This window comes from Pinus tabuliformis, chromosome 2_1 (assembly GCF_031772625.1).
Source record: "Pinus tabuliformis cultivar Carrire ecotype Pingquan chromosome 2_1, CPIR1, whole genome shotgun sequence".
NCBI classification, from domain to species: domain Eukaryota; kingdom Viridiplantae; phylum Streptophyta; class Pinopsida; order Pinales; family Pinaceae; genus Pinus; species Pinus tabuliformis.
In genome coordinates, this window is record NC_142299.1 from 25240440 (window position 1) to 25247095 (window position 6656).

A 6656-nucleotide genomic window follows, 5' to 3' on the forward strand; every position below is an offset into this window, starting at 1 on the left:
TTTCCTTTGAGATAGCCTTCATCCATCATTTAGAAAGCTTCTTCTGAGAGCATATAGAAGTTGGCTTGAGCCCTAGCAGACTTGTGCCAGCTGACCAAGTGACAGCTGCGACAAGAGCTAGTACTTGTGCATACAGCACCGTCGCTTCCAAGTTTGTACGAACTACCGGGTTGATAAAATTAGAGATAGGAAGCTCCAGGAGTTGTAGCATTATTGCTACAATACTGGAGCCCACCAGATTTGGGGAGGCAGTCTCTGCATATGGCGTTCTAAATCAAAAGTGATTAAATCCAAATCAGCCGAGTCTATACCGCCGATAGCGGATAGGAAGGACTTCCTCTGAGAAGGGCAGCTCTGGAGAACTTCTAGGGCGGACATAGCCGATGGAGTTTGGGCTAAGTCCTCAACGATATTGTAGTGCTGTGCAGCACGGGCATTTGGGTTGTAAGAAGATTTCCGGAGTACTCCTTTTGGAGGGGGTCGAAGAGGCGTTTCAGTACTAGGTCTCTCAATATGGAGCGGGCCTGAACTGAACGGGGGAGCACTGGAGGGGACTTCAGGCTCTTTCCCGGCAGATGGATAATCCTTTGTTCGAGTACTAATATTAATAGGTATTGTTCCAGCCATAAACACCTGGGAACCGAAGGAAGAGGGAGGTTGAGAGGGGTCAGCCACCATTTGAGTTTGTTGTGAGGGAAAGGGTTCTTTAAGCACTGCAGGGACCCCGGGAGTGCCTTTCAACAAACGACTAACTTCGGACTGCCGAGGGCAGTCTTTGGTGTAGTGATCCTCATCACAGATAAGACAAGGGTACTTGGGTTTGCGCGTGGCACCCTCCTCGGGTTGAGGTTTGGGGGGTTCCTATTTAGGTTGATCTTGCTTATTTTTTGGTTTCCCTTTCTTTTTTGCTTTCGAGGCTTTGTCTGCCGTGGTGGACTGAACGGCATTGACCTCGGAAGTAGTATTAGAAGTAGGTATGACCTGAGAAGTGGTTTCAATTGAAGCATTTGATTTCTGCTTCCCAGGGTTCGCGAAATTTTTCTTGGAGGATGAACTAACAGACCCAATAATACCGTCAACGGTGGGTGTTGGCGGGGCTTTGGATGTTCCTGGTCTCGGGGCATTAGGCAGATAATCATACAATGTACCTGACTGAGAATAAACCAAGTCAAGGTACTGAGCGCGCGTGATAGCTTGCTCTTCAGTAACACACGCTCCCATAGCAATGTCCCGAGCTATTGGAGGAACGAACGAAGTCGTAAACCAATCTGTAAGAAGCTGGTCGGGAATCCAAAATTTAATCATACGTCTACGCCGTCTCCATTCATGGATGTGATCAGAGATATGCGTAGCCATTGTTTGTCTTAAGGATGTGAGGAGGTGTGTGCCCGTTTCATATCGAATGGGCAACTGAAAATGAGTGAGGAACGCCATAGCCAAGGAGTTGAAATCCTGAAAGGATCCGCGATTGAGCTCAATATACCACTTAGCGGCAGAGCCAGTGAGAGTCCTTTGAAAAAGGCGAAGCCGGATTGAATCATCAAGCCATGAATTGGATGAACACCACAGGTGATAAGTCATGACATGAGCTTGCGGATCTTCATTAGCTTTACCATCGAATTTTGGACAGTCACCAGGAATTTTGGTTGGAACCGAAGGCCAATAAGGATTATGAAGAATAGGATCATTGGTCAGTTTGGACACATCCGGTAATTCTAAAGTCGCTAAGAATGGTAACTGAGGATTAAAAGACATCTGGGGCTGCTGGTAGGACGGAGCACCAGGGTTCCAACCAGGTGGTGGTTGCCCCCATGGGCTTTGCCCGGACGGATGTGGCCCCATAGTGTATTGGCCATAGGGATTTGTGTTTTGCCCCCCAGCGTAAGGATTACCAAACGATGCTGCAGATGCGCCATATGGTTGTTGATAATTCTGCAAAGGATTCGCTTGCAGTTGTTGGTAATTCTGGTATGGGGCGAACAAAGGTTGCCCTTGAGGTTGCTGGTAGCCATACTGTGGTGGGACTCCAAATTGAGTTTGAGAACCAGGCTGAGTTTGATAAAATGTTTGGGATTGAGTTCCAGCCTGCATTTGAAGACCAGATGGGTTTTGGGGTCCCGCTTGGGGCCAAGGACTGGATTGAGCAGCGCCAGTAGGCTGTCCTGTAGGTTGGGCTATCTGGCCAGAAGGATAACCTTGTTGATACTGAGGTTGGCCTACCTGCTGATACTGAGGTTGACCTACCTGCTGATACTGAAGTTGTTGTTGAGCAGCGGAAGGTTGTCCTAACAGACCAGATGGCTGAGTGGGCTGGGCAGTTGGTTGGCCTAACTGTGTTTGAGGCTGACCGGCTTGCCCAGAAGGTTGATTATACTGGACAGTGGACTGACCAAGTGGTTGGGCAGCTTGTCCAGAAGGTTGAGTATACTGGACGGTGGGCTGACCAAGTGGTTGAGCAGCTTGTCCAGATATGTGAGCATACTGGACATTGGGTTGATTTGGGTTAACAAATGATTGACCAGTTTGTCCAGTAGGAGAACCGTGCTGGATACCAGGTTGGGCTTGTTGAATAGAAGGTTGACCTGGGTTACCAGTAGGTTGAGAGGTGAAAAATGGGCCACCAGAGGCGAAAGGATTGTCCTTGTAGGTTGTGCTGAGGTGGTTGTTCAGGCTGTGCATACGAAGCTTGACCACCATGAAAAATGGTGGAACTCCAATCAATTGACAATGGAACTGAAACCTCAACATTCGGTTGACCTGTCAAAAACCCAAGAGGTGGTAAATACTGATCGTATTGGCCTTCAGGGGGACATTCAATGTAGGATCAAAACCTCCGAATAAAGAGGCCGAAGGTCGACTAAAAATAGGAGTTGAAGAAGCCACAGATACCGTTGGAGGGGTTGTGACTGAGGTAACAGTTATACCGCGACTCTGTGGAGTCAAAGGCTCCGTGTTTGAAAAAGTGAATTGTGACCAGATCGAGCCTGGGAAGGGGGACGACATAACATTGCTTATTGCTCTATAGTTGGGAGGTAGCCCCCCAGTAGCAGGAGTGCTACTAACAGGTGGAGATGCCATTGCGGTGGGAATTTCACCACCTGGCGCAGCTGATTCGTCAGTCGTAGTAGGGGATGTGTCTTCCATGTAGGAAGGAAATGGTGGTGGTGGAACCTGAGGAGAAGTGTATTCCCAAAAAGGGATACCATTTTCAGAAGGTTCCCAAATAGGGTTCCAATGAAATTGGTAAGTCTCGTCGTCTGGAGCACGAGAATTGAGCGGTTGTATACTTGGAACAATAGAAAGAGTTTCACTCGCAACCGGTATCTCGGAAGACGAGATTGGTAATTCCGCTAGGATGGGACTTCACAAAACCCTAGGGAATCTAACGAGACAAGACCCTACTCAGACTAATGCAAACAAAATTTAACTGGGTAATATGTTATCGTGGTCAAATAAATTTTAAGACATTGGAACCGAACTTGACCTTTTCATGTTTTAAGAGTCGAGAAAAGGACAAAAATATGACTCTAGTCTCCTTCGAATATTTAATGAGCCCGAAGTGACAAATGCTCAGGTGGACTTTTTCCGTTATAGAGTCTGAAAAAGGCCAAAAGGAACTGCTCTGGAGTTCTAGGTAGAGGGTGTGCCAAACTTTTCGCAAAACCGCAGAATACTTTTTAGGGTACGGGCGGTCAATCTTCCCAAATGCTGTGTTCAGTGTATTGCGATCAGTAGGGCGGCCGACACGGCTTCCTATGGATAAAAGGTTTTAAGCCTATAGGGGTCTCCCAATATATACTCGATGGTACGTGGGAGCACAATCCGTACTGGCACTTATCGTTTCACCGTGGAGGAATCACCCAACCACTCGACGGTAAGCTACCAGGCTTTACGACGCCGGAACACGTCTCTAGCCTAGACCTCTAGAATGTTTGCGTTAAATTCCAATGCGTTGTTAGGTTCATTGAGTTCATTTTACAGTTTATCTTCAGTTATGTCTCAGTTTTTAGGTCCTACCGTATGTGATCTCTCAAAAATTTCCTGCATGCAAACTATATGCCAAAATAAACCATTTCATTCAATGAATGCTATCTACAGGAGAGTTGAGATCTTTTCACACAAACAAAATGATCACTAAGCAACAAAGGTCCTAATGCAACTAATAACAAGAAATGAAATTTTTTTCTTTTCTTTTTAAAAGTAACTAATTGCTAATAACAAGGCAAAGTGCTAGCTAATGTAATGAAAAAAAGATCATTTGTTTTTCTTTCTTTTTAAAATGGCATGATGCATATAAACAAGTTTGAGAGATGATCACACAATGAAACAAACAAATTCACTCAATGCAAGTAGAACCAAATCCGAAACAGCAAGACAACCTGTCCAAAAGCTCACAAAGACTCGAATGAACTATGTGATCTAAGTCCAACACAAAGTCAAGTGAACAAGCGCGGGAAACAAGCAAAGAACTGACTGGATAAACAAAAACCAACACTCCTACGGAAGGCTAGAAGTGCCAAGCCACTAGATGCTCTAGGGCTGGGATACAAGATCAATAGAAATAGGCAAACAACCGAAGGATAAAGGTAAAAAACCAGTCAAACAGAGTTTCTACACACGTCCAGAAGCTGCAAAATATGCAAAAAGACGAAAATCTGAATTTGAAGAGCTTTCAACACACACACTGGCAAAGTTTACAGGACTGGCGCGACTGTCAGCCTGTAACTTGCGCTATTAAAGAATTGGCGCGAGTTGCTGGTGTGCAACATGCGCCAACCGGCGCGACTGTCAGAAATAAAAACGCGCCAACAGTTTGCTGGCCCAAAAAATAAATAAATAAAACAGCCCAGTGCCTTGTCAATAGTACTCAGACAGCAAGAAAAACTGACCCGGAAAGCTCATTTACGCAAGGAGGCAAGAGAAAACTAACATGCAAGACAAACTCCAAGGTTTATAAATCAAACAATAAATAGCTCTTCCCCAGCGGAGTCGCCAAATTGTTGGAGAGGTAAATCCCCTCTGCGGACAGAGGCGATCCCACTAGCCCAAAATGGGTCTAGCAACAATCAATCATGCTATTATGCAAGTTCCTAGTTGTAAATCGAAAGTGGATAAGAAGAACCAACCTGGAATCCAACGCTATTGTTGTAGACGAGTCGATATCTCCGTTCTCCAGCTCCGGCAGGTCACAATCCTAGCGATCCCCGCGTATGGACACCTGCACATGCAAAGAACGAAGCGAATACAAGCATAAAATCCACGATATACAACTATATATCAGTCAGAAAGGACATAAATCAAACATCATCATCATGAACAGTAAGATTGGAACCATAATAATAGTCGTTTATTAATGAACAAACGGAAAAAGTTACAACCAATGTTCTGACGTTGAATCTCTCCGCTGGCTGGGCAAGCAGCTACATATGCCTTGCAATATATCCTTCTCTCTCTCTTTACTTGTGGATACACAGTTCAGACTTCCAGCAGCATAAACTCACTATAATCAATACTAGCACCAATACATCAGAACTCAAGAACTCCAGCACTTCGGAACTAGCTTGTCAAGTGCATGAGGATGGGCTTTTATAGATAGAGAAGGGAAGAAGATACAATGCATCCAGACACTTATTGTGGATTGACATTATCACCAAAAAGCTGATGTGGATAGATGATGAGGATAGATGATGAGTCTCGACATCTTTAAAGCCAACTTTATTCCAAAAAGACTGATGACAATAAAAGGAAAAAAACATCCGGGCGCGCGTTTGTCAAAAATCTTTCCCAAATTTGGTTGGCGTGGGTGTTGTTCTAAGACAGAGCGCCAATGGTTGCACCCTCTTTTGAGGATCTCATTTATTGGCGCGGGTAAGACATTGTGGACCCGCGCTAATGGAAAAAGGGAACTTTTCAGGGATATTTTGCAGAAAGTGTCTTCAGGGAACATGAAGTACATACTCAGGGGAACAAAATGCAAGTGTTTTTAGGTTATGTCACTGCTCACAGGTCCCGGAATACGTCCTCCAATGTACGGAAACAGGGGTAACAGGGACGGTGACCAATGGTGACAAATTACTGTGTAACACAGTTCATTCTGTCTTTTCCTTCCTGAGTTTTTTGGAGATAGTGTTTGTTGGTTCTCCATTATTTTGATCCCGCTCTGCTCTTGGCTTTCATGGTTTCTTTTGACCCCATTTCCTTTCTGTTCTGCCCTCCATATATAGAGTTGTTGGACTCGATCATAGTCTTGTTTTGGCAGTGAGTCTACTCCTTTGTTCTTTCCTTGCTCCAGAAATTGTTCTAGATCCAGATTTTCCCTATCTAGAATCCCTTCCAATTCATGATCCTCCATACCTACCTCACTTGGGGTCATCTCATGGTCCTTGCTGATCTCCATGCAGTTTTGTATCTCCTTCGTTTGCTGGGATTTCCTCCATTTCAGCTTCCATATCCTGCTCCTTGGGGACGTTCTCCTTAACCTGGGCAGTCTCCATGATCTCCTCCATATCCTCTAGGATTTTGAAACTATTGTGTTTTGTCTGTCTGTCTTCACTCATTTTCTTATGTGATCTTTTACCCCCTTTCCCTTTACTCCCAATCTTTGTAAAACCCTCATGGTCTTTGTCCATAGAGTTTTTCCCATTGATTTCTACCTT